At 45.4% G+C, this 25,481-nt stretch overlaps 1 pseudogene; it reads right to left on the bottom strand.

Moving 5' to 3' along the window:
* Positions 1 to 2,881: 2,881 nt before the first annotated feature.
* On the bottom strand, positions 2,882 to 11,008 carry LOC134346009 (interferon-induced very large GTPase 1-like; annotated as a pseudogene).
* Between the last annotated feature and the right edge of the window lie 14,473 nt (positions 11,009 to 25,481).

The following is a 25,481-nucleotide window of genomic DNA, read 5'->3' as shown; positions in this document are numbered from 1 at the left end:
ATATTAATGAGAATCAAAAGCTATCAATTGGATGGAAGTTCTATTAGTCTAGATAGAGTTTACAAAGAATCAGTAAATGCCAAAGACAGGAGAAAGAAGAACTAACTGAGTGACTTAAATAGGTATGTTATTTTGTTGTTATTCTGTGCAGTTTTATGTCAAATATTTTGTCAACCTACATAAACTGTGCCATGTGTGCATTCAGTGCACACATATTTTGGTCACAGGAAACAAAAATAGCACAACGTAAGATTTTTGCACGCACTGACTACTAAAAATTAGAGGGAACATTTATGGTGGGTTGGCTTTTATTCATCAGGATATTGAGTTGAATAGCCACAAGATCATGTTGCAGCTCAGTAAACTCGGAATATCATGATTGGTTCTGGTATCTCATTATAGGAAAGATGTGGAAGACTTAGAGAGGGTACTGAGGAGACTAACCAGGATGTTGTCTGGATTAGAGAACATATTTTATGAGGACAGGTCTGAATGAATTAGGGCTTTTCTCTTTGGAGACAATGAGGATGACAGGTGATTTGATGAAGGTGTACAAGGTAAATGTTAGAGACTTTCTCAGGGCAGAAATGGGTAATACGAGGGGGCGTAAGTCTAAAGTCTTGGGAGGAAATAGAGGAGAGGTAAGTGGTGGGTGTGTGGAACACTCCCCGGGGACTTGGTAGGGGCAAATAGGTTAGGGGCATTTAATAGACTCTTAGATAGGCTCATGGGTGACATAAAAATGGAGGCAGGGGTTAGATTGATCATGGAGTTATTTAAAGTGTTGGCACAATCTCATGGGGGAAAGGCCTGTACTGTGACACACTGTTCCATGTTCCAGTGTTGGAGTTCCAGTTTGCTGGGATGTCCCAGGATTTCCCAGAGTCTGGAATGGGCCCAGCTGATTGGAAAACTACAAATGTAAGGAACACTCACAACACGCTGGAGGAACTCAGCAGGTCGGGCAGCATCCGTGGAAATGATCAGTCAACGTTTCGGGCCAGAACCCTGGATCCACAGATGCTGCTCAACCTGCTGAGTTCCTCCAGCATGTTGTGAGTGTTGCTTTGACCCAGCATCTGCAGAGTATTTTGTGTTTACAAATGTAAGGATCCCATTTCAGAAAGGACAGAGGTAGAAAGCAGGAAACTCGGTGTCTTGATATTAGGTTTTGGGTGAAATGTAAAATATTTAAGGGGAGCATGAGGGAGAACTTTTTCACTCAGAAAGTGATGCAAGTGTGGAACAAGCTGCCAGTGGAAGTGGTAGATGTGGGTTTAATCGTAACTTTTAACGGATGTTTGCAGAGGACAATGAATGGGAGCCGTTTGGAGGGATATGTTTCAGTTGCAAGTAGATGGCATGGACTAGATGGGCCAAAGGGTCTGTTTTTGCTCTCACGTGCTCTATGTAGATCAGCCATGTCCTCAATGAATGACAGCATCGGTTTGATGGGCTGAACAGCCTGCTGCTCCTTCATATATCTTTAAAATCACATTGAACATCCCACTTTCCAACTGTCCCTCAATATAAACACAAAATACTCTGCAGATGCTGGGGTCAAAGCAATACTCACAGAACACTGGAGGAACTCAGCAGGTCGGGCAGCGTCCGTGGAAACGATCGGTCGACGTTTTGGGCTGGAACCCTTCGTCAGGACTGTAGAGGGAAGGGGCAGAGGCCCTATAAAGAAGGTGGGGGGGAGGGTGGGAAGGAGAAGGCCGGTCAGTTCCAGGTGAAAAACCAGTAAGGGGAAAGATAAAGGGGTGGGGGAGGTGATAGGCAGGAAAGGTGAAGGAGGAATAGGGGAAAACACAATGGGTAGTAGAACGAGGCAGAAAAATGAGGGAGGTGATAGGCAGCTGGGGGAGGGGGCAGAGTGAAATAGGGATGAAGGAAGGGAGGGGGAGGGAATTACCGGAAGTTGGAGAACTCTATGTTCATACCAAGGGGCTGGAGACTAACTAGACGGTATATGAGGTGTTGCTCCTCCAACCTGAGTTTAGCCTCATTATGGCAGTAGAGGAGGCCATGTATGGACATATCTGAATGGGAATGGGAAGCAGACAGGATCTCCCAGTAGCCACCCACTTCAACTGTGCTTCCCTGCTTCCCCTCCATCTTTCCCCTTACTGGTTTTTCACCTGGAACCTACCAGCCTTCTCCTTCCCACCCTCCCCCCACCTTCTTTATAGGGCCTCTGCCCCTTCCTTCTTCAGTCCTGACGAAGGGTTCCGGCCCGAAACATTGACTGATCGTTTCCACGGATGCTGCCCGACCTGCTGAGTTCCTCCAGCGTTTTGTGAGTGTTGCTTTGTCCCTCAAAATCTCCTCTACCTTCTGAAATGTTTTTTTAAAATCACTTCCTGGTCACTCTATCCCTCCAAACCCTCCTCACTCTATCGTCCCATCCCTCATCACTCCATCCCTTAACACCTCTTCACACTCTCCTTCAATTCCACCTCATTCTATCCCTCAATTTCCCCAACATATCCCTTGATCCTTCCTCGCACTATTCTTCAATCCCTCGTCAACCTGTCAGTCCCCCTTTGGAGTTCCCCTGATCCCATCCCTGAAAGCACCTCAATTCCAGCACTAGATCCTCATTTCCCATCCTCCACCCTCACATTTAGTCCCTAGCCTCTGGATACCTGTTACTCCCTCCAGAAATACTTCTCATTGATCTCTGATCTGATTCATCAATTATTCCCTGATTTGATAAACTATCAATCAAAAACATTCCATCTGCTCTGCTGATCCTTTTGATGATTTGTGATGCGATTTGGATTTGAACACACTGTGATTTACTCTGCCCAATCCTTCCGAGACAGAGAGTTTCCCTTTGTCTGCCTCTCACTGAGTAACACCATTTAAAGGGACATTACCAAGACTGAATGTTTGTTTTGTATGTCTTGTTCATTTCTTCCCTCACCACATCCCAGTCAATGTTCCAGTTTCCATCGAGCTCTGCAGGCTTTGCTCTGTATTCATCAGCAAACTGCTGATTGAAAGTGTAGAAAACCTTCTCCCAATAGGATGCTGCCTGGTTCTGGACTCCCCCAACATCAGGAACAAGTTTCCTGCCTCTAGCGTGTCTAATCCCTTAATAATCTTATATGTTTCAATCAGATCCCCTCTCATCCTTCTAAATTCCAGTGTATACAACCCCAGTCGCTCCAATCTTTCAACATATGCCAGTCCCTCCTTCCCGGGAATTAACCTCGTGAACCTACCTTGCACTCCCTCAATAGCCAGAATGTCCTTCCTCAAATTTGGAGACCAAAACTGTGCACAATATTCCAGGTGTGGTCTCAACAGGGCCCTGTACAACTGCAGAAGGACCTCTTTGCTCCCCTCAATTCCCCTTGTTATGAAGGCCAGCATGCCATTAGCTTTCTTCACTGCCTGCTGTACCTGCATGCTTACTTTCAGTGACTGATGAACACGGATACCTAGATCCTGTTGTACTTCCCCTTTTCCCAATTCGACACCATTCAGATAGTAATCTGCCTTCCTGTTCTTGCTACCAAAGTGGATAACCTCACATTTATCCACATTAAACTGCATCTGTCATGCATCTGCCCACTCACCCAACCTGTCCAAGTCACCCTGCATTCTCATAACATCCTCCTCACATTTCACACTGCCACCCAGCTTTGTCATCTGCAAATTTGCTAATGTTACTTTTAATCCCTTCATCAAAATCATTAATGTATATTGTAAATAGCTGCGGTCCCAGCACCGAGTCTTGCGGTACCCCACTGGTCACCACCTGCCATTCGGAAAAGAAGCCGTATGGTATGTTGACCTTCATAGAAAAGAAACCATAGAAACCATAGAAAAAAAAAACTACAGCACAGAAACAGGCCTTTTGGCCCTTCTTGGCTGTGCTGTACTATTTTCTGCCTAGTCCCACTGACCTGCACATGGACCATATCCCTCCATACACCTCCCATCCATGTATCTGTCCAATTTATTCTTAAATGTTAAAAAAGAACCCGCATTTACCACCTCGTCTGGCAGCTCATTCCATACTCCCACCACTCTCTGCGTGAAGAAGTCCCCCCTAATGTTACCTTTAAACTTTTCCCCCCTCACCCTTAACCCATGTCCTCTGGGTTTTTTTCTCCCCTTGTCTCAGTGGAAAAAGCCTGCTTGCATTCACTTTATTTATACCCATCATAATTTTATATACCTCTATCAAATCTCCCCTCATTCTTCTACGCTCCAGGGAATAAAGTCCTAACCTATTCAACCTTTCTCTGTAACTGAGTTTCTCAAGTCCCGGCAACAACCTTGTAAACCTTCTCTGCACTCTTTCAACCTTATTTATATCCTTCCTGTAATTTGGTGACCAAAACTGAACACAATACTCCAGATTCGGCCTCACCAATGCCTTATACAACCTCATCATAACATTCCAGCTCTTATACTCAATACTTCGATTAATAAAGGCCAACGTACCAGAAGCTCTCTTTATGACCCTATCTACCTGTGACGCCACTTTTAGGGAATTTTGTATCTGTATTCCCAGATCCCTCTGTTCTACTACACTCCTCAGTGCCTTACCATTAACCCTGTATGTTCTACCTTGGTTTGTCCTTCCAAAGTGCAATACCTCACACTTGTCTGTATTAAACTCCATCTGCCATTTTACAGCCCATTTTTCCAGCTGGACCAAGTCCCTCTGCAGGCTCTGAAAACCTTCCTCACTGTCTACTACACCTCCAATCTTTGTATCATCAGCAAATTTGCTGATCCAATTTACCACATTATCATCCAGAACATTGATATAGATGACAAATAACAATGGATCCAGCACTGATCACCAGCGACTGAAGCTGTGCAGATTTCCATGACAAGATGTCCATTTTCGCTCCATTGACGTTTGTTGACTCCTTCAGGTCTGTGCCGTTTACAGGAGTGTTGTGAGTGTACCGGGGTCTCTGAGTCACAGAAAACCCCACAGAAAGGACATTTCTTTGTACAATTGAATAACCCTTTGAGCAACTCCTCTCTGGGTTTAACGGATAATTCTTCAATCTTTGCTTAGTCGGGACAATGAGTTCAATAGCCATGAGATACTGGCTGCTCACTATAGGGAAGGTATGGAAGCTTTCGAGAGGGTGCAGAGACGAAGCAGGATGCTGTCTGGAATAAAGAGAACATTTTATGAGACCAAAAGATCATAAGACAGAGGAGCAGAATGAGGCCATTGGACCCATCGAGTCTGTTCCGCCATTTAATCATGGCTGATCCTTTTCTCCCTTCCTCAACCCCACTCTCCGGCCTGATTTGTGACTGGATTTGGATTTGAACATGTTGTGATTTACTCTGCCCAGTCCCGAGACAGAGAGTTTCCCTTTGTCTGTCTTTCACTGAGTAACGCCATTTAAAGGGACTTTACCAAGACTGAATGTTTGTATTATACGTCTTGTTCATTTCGGAGAGTTGGCAAGAAACAAGATTGTGCAAATCGATCTGCTTGTCTCTGGTTCACATCCTGCTCTGTGTAAATATCGTAGAAGAGATCAAAGTATTTACTCTTCATGTTTTCCAGTCTTCTCCGTGGGTCGTATTTGTGGATGAACCCCCTGTGCATCTGCTGGAATCTTGGTACAGCGTAACCACACAGGTGAAGTTTAAACTTGGCCTTGAAAACCTCAGACATTGACAAGTGTTGATGTGAGATATTGTCAACTTTTCCCTCTATCATATTCAAAAGTTCAATGCAATATTTATTGTCATAATCCATGTCCTTGTTTGTGATATTTGTGATCCAATCTCTGCATTCATCCTCGATGAGCTTTGTAATCATTGCTGCTTCTTCGAGATCTGATTTCAATCTGGATGGAATGACTTTACCTGCACCCTGTCTCCAATATGACACGTTGATGTGTTTCTCTTCAATCTGAAAGTACTGGGTCCCCAGTTTACAGAGATTTTCACGTTTCAGTCTTTCATTAATGACTCTCCCTTGAGTTTTTGTTTCCTCTCTGAGAAGATTTTCAATCTCTAGTTCGATATTTATTTCTCTACAGGGCTGATACTCCAGCTGAGAGAGTGTAACTTCCCACATCCTGTCAAATTCATTTTGCAATTCCTATTCACCCAACACCCAATTTGCTGCTTTACACTTCCGTAAAAGCTCCTTGACCAGTTCTCCAATCTTCTTGTGAAAGTTATTCCAAATATTATCCACTCTCTGCAGCCCCACCCGTCTATTCACGGCATCTCTACATCTCTGCATTGAATCGTGCTGAAGTCGGCTGCATAAACTGGAGATGCTGAGCTTAAATTCCTCTCTGTATTTCTCCATCAGATGCACGTTATCAGCCCCACTTTCATACAGAGCTTGTAGTTTATCCAGAGTGTCACCCTCCCTTTTGTTCATCTCTGTCCTGATCTCCCCCTCCAGATTATGGAGCAGTTCGGTGAGATCTCCTTTGGCATTGCTGATTCTGTTTTCAGCCCCATTTCCCCAGGAGTGAGTGAATTTGTGGAGTTCCCACTCCCAGTCCTTGTACTTCACGGACAGGTGGTTGTAAGCCTCTGCGACCAGACTGTTCTGGAAGCTGAAAATGAAATTTTCATGTTTCACCTGCTCCCAAAGCCCAGCCATCCATTTGATAAAGTCCAGGATAGTGAAAGCTCCTTGACATTGGCTCTGTTGGAGTAGACACTGAATTAGGTTGTTCTTCAGTTGGGAGACGTGTTCACTGTAGCCGGTGTTGACTGCAGCCATTGGGGGTGTACCATGCCACAGACCAGGGATGTACCAGTTGTCCTTGTCAGCATCATAGTCCATCACATCACGGAACGTTACTCGGTCTACCTTCTCCAGCTTTGCTGCAGCCTCTGTCATCTTATCCAGCTGTTCCAGGAGTTTCTGACGGCCTCTCAGATTCTGATCGTGCACACTCACATCGCCGACGTTCTGGTGCACAAATATGCACTTTGGCCCTTTTCCTGTCTCCTTCATGCAGATTAAGGAATGGACAACAATCTGTAAAATATCCTTCATCTCTGACAGATTTTCCATCCCGATGTTTACCAATGTTAAGTTGCTTAATCCAACCACGAACGTTGCCAGCTCATTGTCGTGCTCGTAGCTGTCTGTCAGTGTTGCGAGTTCTGGGACTCTCAGCCCCTCTGTGTCAATGACCAGGATGAACTCACAGTCCAGCTCCTTGGCCAGGCTCCCTGTGACTTTGATCAACTGCATGTAGGCACCTCGTGTACATCGGCCGCTGCTCACAGCGAACCGCAAACAGAACATTGTGTTGAGGAGTGTGGACTTGCCCGTGCTCTGAACTCCAATCACCGTCAGCACAAACACTCGGCAAGCTCTTCCCACTTTGTTGGCCACTTCTGTGAGTACGGCAGTGATCCATGGAATGGGAACGTTGGAAACATCTCCATCGATGAGTTCCAATGGGAACCCTTCCAGCAACAGTTCAGCAGCAACACCTGGGAACTGCGACACCTTTGGGTGGATCTGTGTCCTTCGGGTGACTTTGTGTCGAGTCACTGAAAGTTCATAAATCTGGCCAAGTTCCCTCATGAAACGCTCGAGTCCCAGGGAACTATCAGACATCTTCTGATCCAACTCCTTCAGTTCCTTCACCTTCTGGTTTGAGTCTTTGCACAGTTCTTTATAAATTCTACGCAATCCTGCCATAACTTCCCGTGATTTACTGACCAGCTCCAGCTTCAGCCACTGTAGGGAAATGGCTCTGTCATCCCCACCATGATGGGTGAGGTGTTCAACGAACAGCCAAATCTCTTCCGACAGACTCTGTCTGAGCTGAGATTCCCGGATTCTGTTCTCCTCCCGGTCCAGTTCCTGGTTATACACTTCTGTGGTTCTGTCCCCACGGAGTTTCATCCGAGATTTCTCTTTTTCAACTTTAGACAATGCTTGCCAGGGCTCTCCATGAAAGGGCAACACTCTCCTTTTATACCCAGTAATGTCTCCCGAATCAAGTCCGTCCAGTATTTTGGTCAGCTGCTTGGCTCGTTGTATTTCAGGTTGACGTTCATCGACCCCAATCCCACTTTCCATCGCAATGTCAGCCATTTGCTCCAGGCTCAGCAAGGTCTGGTCCCTGTCCCTCTTTAGAATTACTTGTTTGATCTGAGAACGGAGCTTTTCCACAAGTTTAGCCTCATTTACATTTGCCTAAAGAAGGCATTGATGACGTTTTAACTTTAGAGCTTTGAACAGTTTCTTTACCCGTTCACGAGTTATGTGTTGCTGATTGACTATGAGAAAGAGTTTTGCTGGTGACTGTGTGAGAGAGGTGAGGAATTCTCTTTCCTTCTCACCGATAACGTCAATGAAAATAAAGAGAGCAGCAGATACTTTCGCCAGAAACCAAGCGTTTCCCTGGAAAGTTTCAGCATCACCTTGGAGGTTAATGAATGCAGCAGCCTCTGGGAAAATATCTGTGTTACTCTTCCCAGAAGGGAGATACCAGCTGATCTCAGCCATTCCATCGGATATCCTGCGGGGCACATTCCCACATTCCATCTCGGAGTGCAGGAAGATGTTCTGCTGCAGCTGTGCCTGACTCAGGGTGAGATTGAGGATTCGGGATTTGGACACTGTGCACCTTCCCAGTCTGAGGAAGGACACTGTTGGCATGGCTGCTGTCACGATGGGCGCCTCCACAATGGGCCTGCTGTCTGTAGGAGAATGTGGGCACCATGTTTTAACAATGGGCCTCATGGCCCAGAGGAGAAGGGTGGCACCAGACCCTTCTGTGTGTCCACTCACCTTGTCCATGGGGTGACTGTGTGTGTCTGGCATCAGAAAGGGTAATGCAAACTGGCACAGAGACATCTTCAGCATCAGTTCCTGCTGGAGAAAGTGGTCAGCACAGAGGAAAATGGCAGCAATGATATCCAGAGGATTCATCCCAGAAACCATTGTCCCTCTCTCTTCCAGAATGTCATTTAGTTCTTCATCATGATTGTCCTCACCATCTGAGGACAGATCAGATGGCCAGTCGGGATTCCTTGCCAGTGAATTGGTTGCGAGGATCCTTTGAAGAAATCGCCAAGGAAGATCTTCTGTTCGTGTTGGTTTGCTGTCCTTCAGTTTATCCTGAGACACCTCCTGCACAGTCTGAAGAGACAGTTTGTGAGGATAATCATCCTGTAATCCCAACTCCTTTAGCAGTTGTGTTGTTCTGAGTTTCTTAGACCTGTTATTTCCATCTGTTAAAACTCTTCCCCTTCCCTTTGACATATTGTATACATTATGATGAAATGCATCCTCTGGCTCCTCCTGGTCTCCAGAGTCAGCTTTTCTCTTTTCTTCTGAGGTCAGGTCCTTTATGTCTTGTATTCCAAGATGATGTTTTTCAACTTTTGGTCCTTTCACATCCAGAGAATCCTCATCCTCATCCTCATCATTGTCACTTTCTGAGGACTGAGCACATGTCTGTCCAGGATTCATCACCATTGAACTGGCTGATGGGATCGGTTGGAGAAGGGAACAAGGGAGGTTTTCTGTTTGAGCTGGTTTGCTGTCCTCCAGTTTATCCCAGGAAACATTCTGTTTCGATGTTGGTGTTGATTTGTGGGTACAATGATCCTTTGAACCAAAAACTTTCACTACTTGTGGGATGCTAAGATTATCACATTGGTTATTTCCAACTGAGAAAACATTCTCCATTCCATGTAAGTTGTTGCAGAGATTGGGATTAGTTAGATCCTCTGATTCCCACTGGTGTCCAGTGTTAGGATTTCTCTGTACTTTCAAAATCAGTTCCTTGGCTCGTTGTATTTCAGGTTGACGTTCATCGACCTCAATCCCACTTTCCATCCCAATATCAGCCATTTGCTCCAGGCTCAGCAAGGTCTGGTCCCTGTCCCTCATTGGAATTACTTGTTTGATCTGAGAACGGAGCTTTTCCACAAGTTTAGCCTCATTTACATTTGCCCGAAGAATGCATTGATGACGTTTTAACTTCAGATCTTTGAACAGTTTCTTTACCTGTTCACGAGTTATGTGTTGCTGATTGACTATGAGAAAGAGTTTTGCTGGTGACTGTGTGAGAGAGGTGAGGAATTCTCTTTCCTTCTCACCGATAACGTCAATGAAAATAAAGAGAGCAGCAGATACTTTCGCCAGAAACCGAGCATTTCCCTGGAAAGATTCAGCATCACCTCGGAGGTTAATGAATGCAGCAGCCTCTGGGAAAATATCCGTGTTACTCTTCCCAGAAGGGAGATACCAGCTGATCTCAGCCATTCCATCGGATATCCTGCGGGGCACATTCCCACATTCCATCTCGGAGTGCAGGAAGATGTTCTGCTGCAGCTGTGCCTGACTCAGGGTGAGATTGAGGATTCGGGATTTGGACACTGTGCACCTTCCCAGTCTGAGGAAGGACACCATTGGCATGGCTGCTGTCATGATGGGCACCTCCACAATGGGGCTGCTGTCTGTAGGAGAATGTGGGCACCATGTTTTAACAATGGGTCTCATGGCCCAGAGGAGAAGGGTGGCACCAGACCCCTCTGTGTGTCCACTCACCTTGTCCATGGGGTGACTGTGTGTGTCTGGCATCAGAAAGGGTAATGCAAACTGGCACAGAGACATCTTCAGCATCAGTTCCTGCTGGAGAAAGTGGTCAGCACAGAGGAAAATGGCAGCAATGATATCCAGAGGATTCATCCCAGGGGCCCCTACTGTTGTAACTTCAAAGAAATCTTTAAGTTCATTATCATCATCGTCCTCACCGTCTGAGTACTGAGCAGGTGGCCATTCACTATTCCCCGCCAGTGAATTGCCTGTGAGGATCCTGAGGACAAATCGCCAAGGAAGATTTTCTGGTCGGGTTAGTTTGTTGTTGTCTAGTTGATCCCGGGATACCTTCCGCACGGACATTAGTGACGGTTTGTGCGGATAATGATTCTGTAAGCCCAAATCCTTTACAATTTGTGGGGTGCTAAGATTATCAGATATATAATTTCCAGCCGGTGAAACTCTCGCCATTTGCTCTGAGAATCTGAATGTACTCCTGTGTTCTGTGTTCCTGTTTCTTAAAGGGGCCTTGTTTTCTCCTGAATTTCTCAGATACACTGGTGTTTTAGAGTGGTGGGATTTTTCATCTGCCCTGGGTTCTATTTCCTGGATCTGTTACATTTCCCGGATTCTTGTCCGAGATATTTCTCTGTGCCGGAACTCCCTCTGGAGCACCCGAGTTCCTGTCCCTGGATCTCTGGGCTGGTTGTTTCTGTGTCTCTGGCTGGTGAGCCTCTGTTAGGCCTTGTTGCCCTGACAGTGTGTTTACTGTGTACAGTCAGCAGGGGGTCACCATGGGAAACCTGCAAATTGGTGACTACAATTGTACCTAATCTATTTGAGAGCACACCAGGGGAATTGTGTACAAACTTGGTGCCTTTACCTCTTGAATGATGCACTTTCTTTGGAGGGAGTGTAACAGAGATCGTACTGATGGTGTCCTGGATAAGGTCGGAGAATCCTTGAAATAGTCTGCAGCTCAGGCAGCATCTGTGAATAAATAAAAGCCAGAATGTCAATCGAGCCTGTCCGTGCACAGAGAACAGTGACAGAGCTTGAGGTGATGTCACGATTCACGAAGTGATGCCACAATTCAGCAGCTAACTGGTGAGTTGCAAACATGGATTGTCAGCAAGTCAGGCAGCACCTATGGAGGGGAATAAACAACCAACATTTTGGGCTGAGAACCCGATGAATTCCTGGTAACTTGTATCTATCAAAGAGTGTGATAAATTTGCCCCAGCTATCACCCCAGGCAGTGTGCTTGGGACACCTGTCACTCTCTATGTAGAAAAAAATCCTATCACTGACATCTCCCCTAAACTCTTCACTCACCTTAAACGGATGTCTGCTGGTATTGGCCATTGCTGCCATGGGAAGGAAGTGCTGGCTGTCACTCTCACTATAGTCCCATCCTCCTTCACTCCAAAGAGAGAAGCCCTGGCTCACTCAAACTGTCCACATTAATGATCTCAAACTCTGGCAGTGTGTTCTTCTGCACCCTCTCTAAACTTTCATATCCTTTTTATAATGAGGTGACCAGAACAGAACACAATATTCCAAGTGTGGTCTAACTAGAGTTTTACAGAGCTACCAAGATACCTCACTGCTCTTGAAAGGAAGGGGCTTCCCTTCCTCCACCATCAATGTTACCCTCAACCGCATCTATTCCATTTCACACAAGCCTGCTCTCACCCCATCCTGCCACCATCCTACGAGTGATAGGGTTTCCCTCATTCTCACCCCACCAGCCTCCATGTCCAGCACATAATTCTCAGTAATTTCTGCCATCTCCAACATGATACCACCAGCAAGCACACCTTTCCCCCCACCCCACGTTCTGCTGTCCACAGAGAATGCTCTTGTCCACTCGTCTCACCCCACTGATCTCCCTCCTGGCATTTATCCTTGCAAACGGAACAAGTGCCACACCTGCCCCTACAGGCAGGTGCTGAGGAAGAGGATTTCTTGGAATGTATGCGGGATGGTTTTTTGAACCAACATGTCGAGGAACCAACTAGAGAGCAGGCTATTCTGGACTGGGTTTTGAGCAATGAGGAAGGGTTAATTAGCAATCTTGTCACGAGAGGCCCCTTGGGTAAGAGTGACCATAATATGGTGGAATTCTTCATTAAGATGGAGAGTGACATAGTTAATTCAGAAACAAAGGTTCTGAACTTAAAGTGGGGTAACTTTGAAGATATGAGACGGGAATTAGCTAAGATAGACTGGCAAATGACATTTAAAGGATTGACGGTGGATATGCAATCGCAAGCATTTAAAGGTTGCATGGATGAACTACAACAATTGTTCATCCCAGTTTGGCAAAAGAATAAATCAAGGAAGGTAGTGCACCCGTGGCTGTCAAGAGAAATTAGGGATAGTATCAATTCCAAAGAAGAAGCATACAAATTAGCCAGAAAAAGTGGCTCACCTGAGGACTGGGAGAAATTCAGAGTCCAGCAGAGGAGGACAAAGGGCTTAATTAGGAAGGGGAAAAAAGATTATGAGAGAAAACTGGCAGGGAACATAAAAACTGACTGTAAAAGCATTTATAGATATGTAAAAAGGAAAAGACTGGTAAAGACAAATGTAGGTCCCCTACAGACAGAAACAGGTGAATTGATTATGGGGAGCAAGGACATGGCAGACCAATTGAATAATTACTTTGGTTCTGTCTTCACTAAGGAGGACATAAATAATCTTCCAGAAATAGTAGGAGACAGAGGGTCCAGTGAGATGGAGGAACTGAACGAAATACATGTTAGTAGGGAAGTAGTGTTAGGTAAATTGAAGGGATTAAAGGCAGATAAATCCCTAGGGTCAGATGGTCTGCATCCCAGAGTGCTTAAGGAAGTAGCCCAAGAAATAGTGGATGCATTAGTGATAATTTTTCAAAACTCGTTAGATTCTGGACTAGTTCCTGAGGATTGGAGGGTGGCTAATGTAACCCCACTTTTTAAAAAAGGAGGGAGAGCGAAACCGGGGAATTATAGACCGGTTAGCCTAACGTCGGTGGTGGGGAAACTGCTGGAGTCAGGTATCAAAGATGTGATAACAGTACATTTGGAAAGCGGTGAAATGATCGGACAAAGTCAGCATGGATTTGTGAAAGGAAAATCATGTCTGACGAATCTCATAGAATTTTTTGAGGATGTAACTAGTAGAGTGGATAGGGGAGAACCAGTGGATGTGGTATATTTGGATTTTCAAAAGGCTTTTGACAAGGTCCCACACAGGAGATTAGTGTGCAAACTTAAAGCACACGGTATTGGGGGTCAGGTATTGATGTGGATAGAGAATTGGTTAGCAGACAGGAAGCAAAGAGTGGGAATAAACGGGACCTTTTCAGAATGGCAGGCAGTGACTAGTGGGGTACCGCAAGGCTCACTGCTGGGACCCCAGTTGTTTACAATATATATTAATGACTTGGATGAGGGAATTAAATGCAACATCTCCAAGTTTGCGGATGACACGAAGCTGGGTGGCAGTGTTAGCTGTGAGGAGGATGCTAAGAGGATGCAGAGTGACCTGGATGGGTTGGGTGAGTGGGCAAATTCATGGCAGATGCAATTTAATGTGGATAAATGTGAAGTTATCCACTTTGGTGGCAAAAATAGGAAAACAGATTATTATCTGAATGGTGGCCGATTAGGAAAAGGGGAGGTGCAACGAGACCTGGGTGTCATTATACACCAGTCATTGAAAGTGGGCATGCAGGTACAGCAGGCGATGAAAAAGGCAAATGGTATGCTGGCATTTATAGCGAGAGGATTTGAGTATAGGAGTAGGGAGGTACTACTGCAGTTGTACAAGGCCTTGGTGAGACCACACCTGGAGTATTGTGTGCCGTTTTGGTCCCCTAATCTGAGGAAAGACATCTTTGCCATAGAGGGAGTACAAAGAAGGTTCACCAGATTGATTCCTGGGATGGCAGGACTTTCATATGAAGAAAGACTGGATGAACTGGGCTTGTACTCGTTGGAATTTAGAAGATTGAGGGGGGATCTGATTGAAACGTATAAAATCCTAAAGGGATTGGACAGGCTAGATGCAGGAAGATTGTTCCCGATGTTGGGGAAGTCCAGAACGAGGGGTCACAGTTTGAGGATAAAGGGGAAGCCTTTTAGGACCAAGATTAGGAAAAACTTCTTCACACAGAGAGTGGTGAATCTGTGGAATTCTCTGCCACAGGAAACAGTTGAGGCCAGTTCATTGGCTATATTTAAGAGGGAGTTAGATATGGCCATTGTGGCTACAGGGGTCAGGGGGTATGGAGGGAAGGCTGGTGTGGGGTTCTGAGTTGGATGATCAGCCATGATCATAATAAATGGCAGTGCAGGCTCGAAGGGCCAAATGGCCTACTCCTGCACCTATTTTTCTATGTTTCTATGTTTCTACACCTTTATAGCCAGAAAGAATGACAACCTACAAATCAGTACATTCAAATGAATAAAGGACATTGGAAGCAGCCTTTGCTCCTGAGCATGCTTGGGGATGGAGGCTGCCATTTTGCGAAGACACTTATTCTCCATTTTGTGAGCTTGACATGCTGGGCTTGATCAATGTTTTAAAGAAGACACAATGATTCTTCAGGTAATCTGCTGGACTGGAGATCATTTCCAAATGAGAAGTTATTTGTGAGATGTTCCTTGGTTGGCTATAACATGCAGGTTTGTGAATGTTGGGGTTGATGCCTGTCTGAAGTGATTCAAGTTCATTGCTGCTTGAGAACAAAAAGCCATAAATTATCGACTGTCACTTGATGGGAAGAGAGCTGGCTGGTGGCGTAGTGGCATCAGCGCCGGACTTTGGAGCGAAGGTTCCTGAGTTCGAATCCAGCCGGCTCCCCTGGCATGCTTTCCATCCATGCTAGGTTGAGTGTCGAGCTACCAACTCGACCTAGTAAAAATGAAATTGCCTCCTACAGAAACATGAACAGCAAAAGGCTGATGGCCTATGCTCTCTCGTGGTTTTAAAGGCAATTTCTCCTTCTTCTTCTGCTTAATGGGAAGAAGGCAATAAATTGATGCTGGCTTGGAGCAGAACCAATCACAAGGTGTTAAAGGACAGACACATGGCCTGTGGCCAATGACACTGGAATGCGATATTTGAATTGATAAGGAATGTATATAAATTGGATGCTTTGTGTGTGCTGGTAGCAGTAACTTCGAAGAATAACCATCGCAGATACGTGAAGCATGTAGCAAGTGTATCGGGACAGCGAGGGATGCCTGGCCAGTGTAAACTCCTTTGCCCGGGCAATACCTTTGCTATTCTTTGACTATTCAGGAGAATCAGGGATATTTTGCGGGTGTGCATACAAGGAGGTCCTTTAACATCTGCTGGACGATGCTGAGGATGTTCTACGAGTCTGTGGTGGCCAGTGCTATCATGTTTGCTGTTGTGTGCTGGGGCAGCAGGCTGAGGGTAGCAGACACCAACAGAATCAACAAACTCATCCGTAAGGCCAGTGATGTTGTGGGGATGGAACTGGACTCTCTGACGGTGGTGTCTGAAAAGAGGATGCTGTCCAAGTTGCATGTCATTTTGGTCAATGTCTCCCATCCACTACATAATACTGGGTGGGCACAGGAGTACATTCAGCCAGAGACTCATTCCACCGAGATGCAACACAGAGCGTCATAGGAAGTCATTCCTGTCTGTGGCCATCAAACTTTACAACTCCTCCCTTGGAGGGTCAGACACCCTGAGCCAATAGGCTGGTCCTGGACTTATTTCCTGGCATAATTTGCGTATTACTATTAAACTATTTATGATTTTATTACTATTTATTATTTATGATGCAACTGTAACGAAAACCAATTTCCCCCAGAATCAATAAACTATGACTATGACTATGACTATGACTATGACTTCATGTACTTGTTAGTTTGAACAATAAATGTACTTGTCAGTAAATACAGATCTCACTGTGCCTCACTAAGCATCGTTATAAGTAGAAATAGTTTTTTTTTTAACAACAACCCCTTCCCTCACTGCCATTCAGGGACCCAAACAGTCCTACCAGGTGAGGTGACACTTCACCTGTGAGTCTGTTGGGATCATTTAATGTGTCCGGTTCACCCGGTGTGGCCTCCTGTATATCGATGAATCCTGATCTAGATTGGGAGACCACATATACTCCAGAAAAGGCAGGATCTCCCAGTGGCCACCCATTTTCATTCCACTTCCCATTCCGGTATGCCTATCCATGGCCTCCTCCACTGTCGTGATGTCAGGTTGGAGGAACAACACCTTATATTCTGTCTGGGTAGCCTCCAACCTGATGGCATGAACATCGATTTCTCGAACTTCCGGTAATACAAACCCCCTTCACATTCCCCATCCCCTCTCCCTCTCTCACCTTGTCACCTTGCCCACCCATCACCTCCCTCTGGTGCTCCTCCCCCATTTCTTTCTTCCATGGCCTTCTATCCTCTTCTATCAGATTCCCCTTTCTCCAGCCCTATATTTCTTTCACCAATCAACTTCCCAGCTCTTTACTTCACCCCTTCCCCACTCCCAGTTTCACCTTTCACCTTGTGTTTCTCCCTCCCCTCCCCACACCTTTTCACTCTGAACGCTCATCTTCTATCTCCAGTCCTGCTGAAGGGTCTCAGCCTGAAATGTCGACTGCTCTTTTCCGTAGATGCTGCCTGGCCTGCTGAGTTCCTCCAGCATTTTGTGTGTGTTGTTTGGATTTCCAGCGTCTGCAGATTTTCTCTTATTTATCACTGCTCTTGAACTCAGTCCCCAGACTTCTGAAGCCCAATACACCATACCCCTTCTTAAAAACCCTATCAGCCTGCACAGCACCTTGGAGTGATCTGTGGACATGGACCCCAAAATCCCCATGGTCCTCCTCACTGCATAAGAAACCTGCCAATAGCCACGTATTCTGCCTTCAAATCTGACCTTCCAAAGAGAGTCACTTTGCACTTATTGGGTGTGAATTCCATCTGCCACTTTCCTGCTCATTCAGTGTCCTGTCACTGTCCCGATGAACTAATAACAAACTTCTATCCTATCCCCAAATCCACGGACCTTTGTGTGACCTGCAAATGTATGAACCCACCCCTCCATTTTCACATCCAAATCATTTATAAAAATCACAAAGTCCAGGGGTCTCAGAACAGTTTCTCGTGGATCAGCTCTGATCATTGATCTGCAGACAAATACCACTGGATCAGCTCTAATCATCGACCTCCAGACAGATCCCTGTGGATCAGCTCTATTTATTGATCTCCAGACAGATCCCTGTAGATCAGCTCTAATCATCGATCTTCAGACAGATCCCTGTAGATCAGCTGTAATCATCGATCTTCAGGCAGATCTCTGTGGATCAGCTCTATTTATTGATCTCCAGACAGATCCCTGTGGATCAGCTCTAATCATCGATCTTCAGGCAGATCCCTGTAGATCAGCTGTAATCATCGATCTTCAGACAGTTCCCTGCAGATCAGCTCTAATCATCGATCTTCAGGCAGATCCCTGTAGATCAGCTGTAATCATCGATCTTCAGGCAGATCCCTGTAGATCAGCTCAATCATCGATCTTCAGGCAGATCCCTGTAGATCAGCTGTAATCATCGATCTTCAGGCAGATCCCTGCAGATCAGCTCTAATCATCGATCTTCAGGCAGATCCCTGCAGATCAGCTCTAATCATCGATCTTCAGGCAGATCCCTGTGGATCAGCTCTAATCATCGATTTCCAGGCAGATCCCTGCGGATCAGCTCTAATCATTAATCTTCAGGCAGATCCCTGTGGATCAGCTGTATTTATTGATCTCCAGACAGATCCCTGTGGATCAACTCTAATCATCGATCTTCAGGCAGATCCCTGTAGATCAGCTCTAATCATCGATCTTCAGGCAGATCCCTGTAGATCAGCTCTAATCATCGATCTTCAGGCAGGTCCCTGTAGATCAGCTCAATCATCGATCTTCAGACAGATCCCTGTAGATCAGCTGTAATCATCGATCTTCAGGCAGATCCCTGCGGATCAGCTCTAATCATCGATCTTCAGGCAGATCCCTGCAGATCAGCTCTAATCATCAATCTTCAGGCAGATCCCTGCGGATCAGCTCTATTCATTGATCTCCAGACAGATCCCTGTGGATCAGCTCTAATCATCGATCTCCAGACAGATCCCTGTGGATCAGCTCTAATCGACCTCCAGACAGATGCCCCTGGATCAGCTCTAATCATTAATCTCCAGGCAGAGTACTCTCATCTACCACCACTCTCTGCCTTCCGTGAGTGAGCCAATTCCAAATCTACGTTGCCAAGTGTCTATCGATCCCAGGTTCCCTGACTTTCTGAATGAGCCTACTGATAGAGAGATGCATTCACCGTTGCACTTTCACCAATATATTTATTCCATCAATGAAAGCAGAGTATTGATTAAGGACCACCCCTGCCTCCTTCATCTCCAGGCACATGATTCCCTGTGTCCTGAGTGGTCTGACACTCACTCTCGTCATCCTCCTGTTCCTCATGTACATTAGAACGCCTTACTCCTACTCGCCAAGGCCTTCTCAAGTCTCCTTTCAGCTGTAATAAAAGCTTCCTACGCATCCTCCTGACTACCTTATAATTGTGAAGAGCCCTAGAACATAGAACATGGAACAATACAGCGCAGGAACAGGCCATTCAGCCCACAGTGTTGTGTCAAACCAACTCAATTAGTCATCAAATGGCCAACTAAACTAATCCCTTCTGTCTACATTATGTCTGCCCTGTCTGATCTTTGCTTCCTAAAGCTTCATTCTCTTCACCAAGTGTTCCACATCTCTTCACGACCATGGTTCTTTCACCATGCCATCATTGCCCTGCCTCACTGGGACACAGTGCAAGTGCTTCTTAAACAGCCTCTACATTTCTATTGCACAGTTCCCCGAGAACGTCTCTTCCCACTAATGTACCCAAGTTCCATCTGCCTCGTACGCTCATAAGCAGCCCCCCCCAATTTAAATACTCTCCTGTACCATCAGCTCCTATCCTGGTTCATGACAGTGCTAAAGGTCAGGCTCCTATCCTTGTTCATGACTGTGCTAAAGGTCAGGAAGTTGTGGTTAGAGTCTCCAAAGCTCTTGCCCGCCAATAGATTGGTCAACTGACCAGGTTCATTCCCTAGTACTAGATCCAGTATGAAAGGTTTCATGAATAGTCTTGGCCTAAAACGTTGCCTGATTTTTCCTTTCCATAGATGTTGCCTGATCTGCTGAGTTCCTCCATCATTTTGTATGTGGCCTCACCTCTAGTTGGTCTGTCTGTGTATTGGGTCAGCAATCCTTCCCAGACACATCTAATAAATTCTGCCCCATCTGAACCTTCTGCCATGAGGAGATGCCAGTCATAGAGTTACAGAGTCATAGAACATTACAGCTCAGAAAGAGGCCTTTTGGCCCATTTAATCCATGATGTCCTGGCCTTCTGCCTAGTTCCATCTACCCACACTGAAACATAGCCCTTCATAGCCCCACATTCCATGTACTGCTACAAAATTCTCTTCAATGTTACAATTGAACCTGCAACTTCCATTTCACTGGCAACTCCGTCCACACTCGCACTGACCTCTGAGTGGAGACGTTTCCCCAGATTCCCATTAAATATATTGAAGGGCCTTATTTGAGCTGGAGGTCTGTAATTAGTGGAGATCCATCGGGATCTGTGCTGGGACCTCAGCACTTTATAATGTACATAAATGAATGACCTGAGTGAAAATGTAGATTAGTGGGTTAGAAAATTTGTGGATGATTCCGAGATTGGTGGAGTTGTGGATAGTGTAGACAATTAACAAAGAATACAGCATAATATAGATCAGTTGCAGATATGGACTGAGAAATGGCAGATGCAGTTTAAACAGGATAAATATGAGGTAACACACATCAAACTTGCTGGTGAACGCATCAGGCCAGGCAGCATCTCTAGGAGGAGGTACAGTCGACGTATCAGGCCAAGACCCTTTGTCAAGACTAACTGAAGGAAGAGATAGTAAGAGATCTGAAAGTGGGAGGGGAAGAAGGTGATCCAAAAAGGGATATGAGAGGATCATGGGACAGGAGACCCAGGGAGAAGGGAAAGGGGGAGGGGGGAAAGACCCAGAGGATGGGCAAGGGGCATAGTCAGAGGGACAGAGGGAGAAAAAGGAGAGAGAGAGAAAGAATGTGTGTATATAAATAAATAATGGATGGGGTATGAACTGTAAGTAGGAAGGAGCAGTATTTAGGAGTTTTTGATTTGTTTTGGCTGGTTCATAGAAACATAGAAACATAGAAACATAGAAAATAGGTGCAGGAGTAGGCCATTCAGCCCTTCGAGCCTGCACCACCGTTCAGTATGATCATGGCTGATCATCCAACTCTGAACCCTGTACCTGCCTTCCCTCCATACCCTCTGATACCCCTAGCCACAAGGGCCATATCTAACTCCCTCTTAAATATAGCCAATGAACTGGCCTCAACTGTTTCCTGTGGCAGGGAATTCCACAGATTCACCACTCTCTGTGTGAAGAAGTTTTTCCTAATCTCGGTCCTAAAAGGCTTCCCCTTTATCCTCAAACTGTGACCCCTCATTCTGGACTTCCCCAACATCGGGAACAATCTTCCTGCATCTAGCCTGTCCAATCCCTTTAGGATTTTATACGTTTCAATACGATCCCCCCTCAATCTTCTAAATTCCAACTAGTATAAGCCTAGTTCATCCAGTCTTTCATCATATGAAAGTCCTGCCATCCCAGGAATCGATCTGGTGAACCGTCTTTGTACTCCCTCTATGGCAAGAATGTCTTTCCTCAGATTAGAGGACCAAAACTGCACGCAATACTCCAGGTGTGGTCTCACCAAGGCCTTGTACAACTGCAGTAGTACCTCCCTGCTCCTGTGCTCGAATCCTCTTGCTATAAATGCCAGCATACCATTCGCCTTTTTCACCGCCTGCTGTACCTGCATGCCCACTTTCAATGACTGGTGTATAATGACACCCAGGTCTCGTTGCACCTCCTCTTTTCCTAATCGGCCACCATTCAGATAATAATCTGTTTTCCTGTTTTTGCCACCAAAGTGGATAACCTCACATTCATCCACATTAAATTGCATCTGCCATGAATTTGCCCACTCACCTAACCTATCCAAGTCACCCTGCATCCTCTTAGCATCCTTCTCACAGCTAACACTGCCGCCCAGCTTTGTGTCATCCGCAAACTTGGAGATGCTGCATTTAATTCCCTCATCTAAGTCATTAAGAAATATTGTAAACAACTGGGGTCCCAGCACTGAGCCTTGCGGTACCCCACTAGTCACTGCCTGCCATTCTGAAAAGGTCCCGTTTAATCCCACTCTTTGCTTCCTGTCTGCCAACCAATGTCTCTATCCACATCAATACCTTACTCCCAATACCATGTGCTTTAAGTTTGCACACCAATCTCCTGTGTGGGACGTTGTCAAAAGCCTTTTGAAAATCCAAATATACCACATCCACTGGTTCTCCCCTATCCACTCTACTAGTTACATCCTCAAAAAATTCGTGGTGGGAGATTTTAATTTCCCAAATATTGATCGGTATCTCCCTAGAGTTTAGGTGGGGTGGAGTTTGTTAGGTGTGTTCAGGAGGGTTTCCTGACATAACATGTAGATAAGCCTACAAGAGGAGAGGCTGTACTTGATTTGGTATTGGGAAATGAACCTGGTCAGGTGTCAGGTCTCTCAGTGGGAGAGCATTTTGGAGATGGTGATCACAATTCTATCTCCTTTACCATAGCATTGGAGAGGGATAGGAACAGACAAGTTAGGAAAGTGTTAATTGAAGTAAGGGGAAACATGAAGATATCAGGCAGGAACTTGGAAGTATAAATTGGGAACAGATGTTCTGAGGGAAATGTACGGCAGAAATTTGGCAAATGCTCAGGGAATATTTGCGTGGTGTTCTGAATAGGTATGTTCCAATGAAACAGGGAAAGGATGGGAGGGTACAGGAACCATGGTGTACAAAGGCTGTTGAAAATCTAATCAAGAAGAAAAAAAAGCTTATGAAAGGTTCAAAAAACTAGGTGATGACAGAAATCTAGAAAAAATTAAGGCTTGCAGGAAGGAGCTTAAGAATGAAATTAGGAGAGCCAGAAGGGGCCATGAGAAGGCCTTGGTGAGCAGGATTAAGGGAAACCCCAAGGCATTCTACAAGTATGTGAAGAGCAAGGGGATAAGACATCAGAGATGGGACCAATCAAGTGTGACAGTGGAGAAGTGTGTATGGAACTGGAGGAGATAGCAGAGGTATTTAATGAATACTTTACTTCAGTATTTACTACGGTAAAGGACATTGGCGATTGTAGGGATGACTTAGAGTGGACTGAAAATCTTGAGCATATAGACATTAAGAAAGAGGATGTGCTGGGGCTTTTGGAAAGCATCTAGTTGGATAAGTCACCGAGATATATCCCAGGCTGCTATGGGAAGTGAGGGAGAAGATTGCTAAGCCTCTTGCAATGATCTTTGCATCATCAATTGGGACAGGAGAAGTTCCAGAGGATTGGAAGGTTGCAGATGTTGTTCCCTTATTCAATAAAAGGAATAGAGATAGCCCACGAAATTATAGACCAGTGAGTCTTATGTCAGTTCTGTTCTGGGACTCCTACCCTTCCTGATTTTTACCAATGACCTGGATGAGGAAGTGGAGGGATGGGTCAGTAAATTTGCTGATGACACAAAGGTTGGAGGTGTTGTGGATAGTGTGGAGGGCTGTCAGATATTACAGCGGGACATCGATAGGATGCAAAATCTGGGCTGAGAAGTGGCAGATTGAGTTCAACAAAGATAAGTGTGAGGTGGTTCATTTTGGTAGGTCAAGTATGATGGCAGAATATAGTATTAATATTAAGACTCTTGGCAATGTGAAGGATCAGAGGGATCTTGGGGTCCGAGTCCATAGGACACTCAAAGTAGCTACGCAGTTTGACTGCATGGATAAGAAGGCATACAAATGCCTTCATCAATCGTGGCATTGAGTTCAAGATCCGAGAGGTAATGTTACAGCTATATAGGACTCTGGTCAGACCCCACTTGGAGTACTGTGCTCAGTTCTGGTCACCTCACTACAGGAAGGATGTGGAAACCATAGAAAGGGTGCAGAGGAGATTTACAAGGATGTTGCCTGGAATGGGGAGCATGCCTTATGAGAATAGGTTGAGTGAACTCGGCCTTTTTTCCTTGGAGCAATGGAGGATGAGAGGTGACCTGATAGAGGTGTATAAGATGATGAGAGGCATTGATTGTGTGGATAGTCACAGACTTTTCCCCTAGGGCTGAAATGCTGAACACGAGAGGGCATAGTTTTAAGGTGCTTGGAAGTAGGTACAGAGGAGATGTCAGGGGTAAGTATTTTATGCAGAGAGTGATGAGTGTGTGGAATGGGCTGCTGGCGACAGTGGTGGAGGGGGAAACGATAGGGTCTTTAAGAGACTCCTGGATGGCTACATGGAGTTTAGAAAAATAGAGGGCTATGGGTAACCCTAGGTAATTTCTAATGTAAGGACATGTTTGGCACAGCATTGTGGGCTGAAGGGCCTGTTTTGTGCTGTAGGTTTTTATGTCACTATGTTCTATCTCTGCTCATTCTCATACAATCCAGGAATACAATTCTAAACTATTCAACCTTTTCCCATAACTTGGATCCTCAGGTCCTGGCAACATTCTGTGGATTTTTTCTGTACTCTTTCAAGCTTGTTGATATCTTTCCTGTAGGTAAGTGACCGGAAATGCAACAGTACTCCATATTAGCCCACACCTTCGTCTTACAGAACTTCAAACATATCATCCAAACGTATACTCAACATACTCATTTATGAGGCCAATGAACCAAAAACTCTCTTTACCACCCTATCTACCTGTGATGCCACTTTCAGGGAATAATAAATCTCTATTCCTACGTTCCTCTGTTCTATCACAAACCCCAGATCCCTACCATTCACTGTGTCAGTCCTACCACTGTTTGTCCTCCCAAAGTTCAACATCTTACAATTGTATGCATTAAATCCCATTCACCATTTTTTCATATGTTTAGCCCATTTTCCAGCTGAACCAGATCATCCTCTGAGCTTTGATAGCTTCCCTCATTGTGAACTACAGCCTGATCTTGGTGTCATCTGCAAATTTGCTGATTCAGCTTACCGCATTTTCCTCTAAATCATTAATTTAAGTGAAAAAGAACAACAGGCCAGCACTGATTCCTGCAACACATCACTGGGAATGATGTAAAAGCAATCGGGCCGTTTTCATGGGGAAATTCAAGTTCCCAAATACAAATTGGAGCTTCTTCATGTAAGAGGTTCAGATGGGGCAGAATTCGTTAAATGGGATTTCTTAATTCAGATACACACCCGAGCACACCAGCTTCTGGGGTTTAGATGCTCTGACTCTCCGGAATATGGACAGTTGGCACAGCCCCTTTAAAAACTCAGGCCCATCTGCTCATTGACCCATGTTTTCAGCCAGGATTTTAATACTTAAAGAGCACCTGAACTGAGGTTTGGTGTTCAATTATCTAATCTACTTTGGGTTCTCATCTAGCGAGCTGTTTAGAACTCTGTTCTCATCTCAGTCTCATATCATGTCTCAATTCTAGTCTCGGATACTCCAGCATTTGGGCTCTACCATCCTCGCCCAAGTCTCTCATCACAGTACAATTGAGCCTCACATGGACCTGGTGGGCTATCAGAGCATCTTGTAAGCTGTGGCCAGCCACAGGAAGATAATTTCAAGACACAGCCTGGAGATACATGACCTCCATGTCGCTATGCAGGAAGCAGAGTTGCTCGGGTGAGTCTGTTGGTCACACTGAGGAGTCAGTCCATCTTCTGGCCCCGGAGAGATTTGGTGGTGATCTGGATTCTTGCTGTGACTTCCTCACTCAGCGTTCATTGATGTTCGAACTCCAGCCATCCCA

The sequence above is a fragment of the Mobula hypostoma genome, chromosome 4 (assembly GCF_963921235.1).
Source record: "Mobula hypostoma chromosome 4, sMobHyp1.1, whole genome shotgun sequence".
Taxonomy (NCBI): domain Eukaryota; kingdom Metazoa; phylum Chordata; class Chondrichthyes; order Myliobatiformes; family Myliobatidae; genus Mobula; species Mobula hypostoma.
The sequence above is the reverse complement of the archived record's forward strand: the minus strand, read 5'-3'. Positions and strand labels throughout refer to the sequence as shown.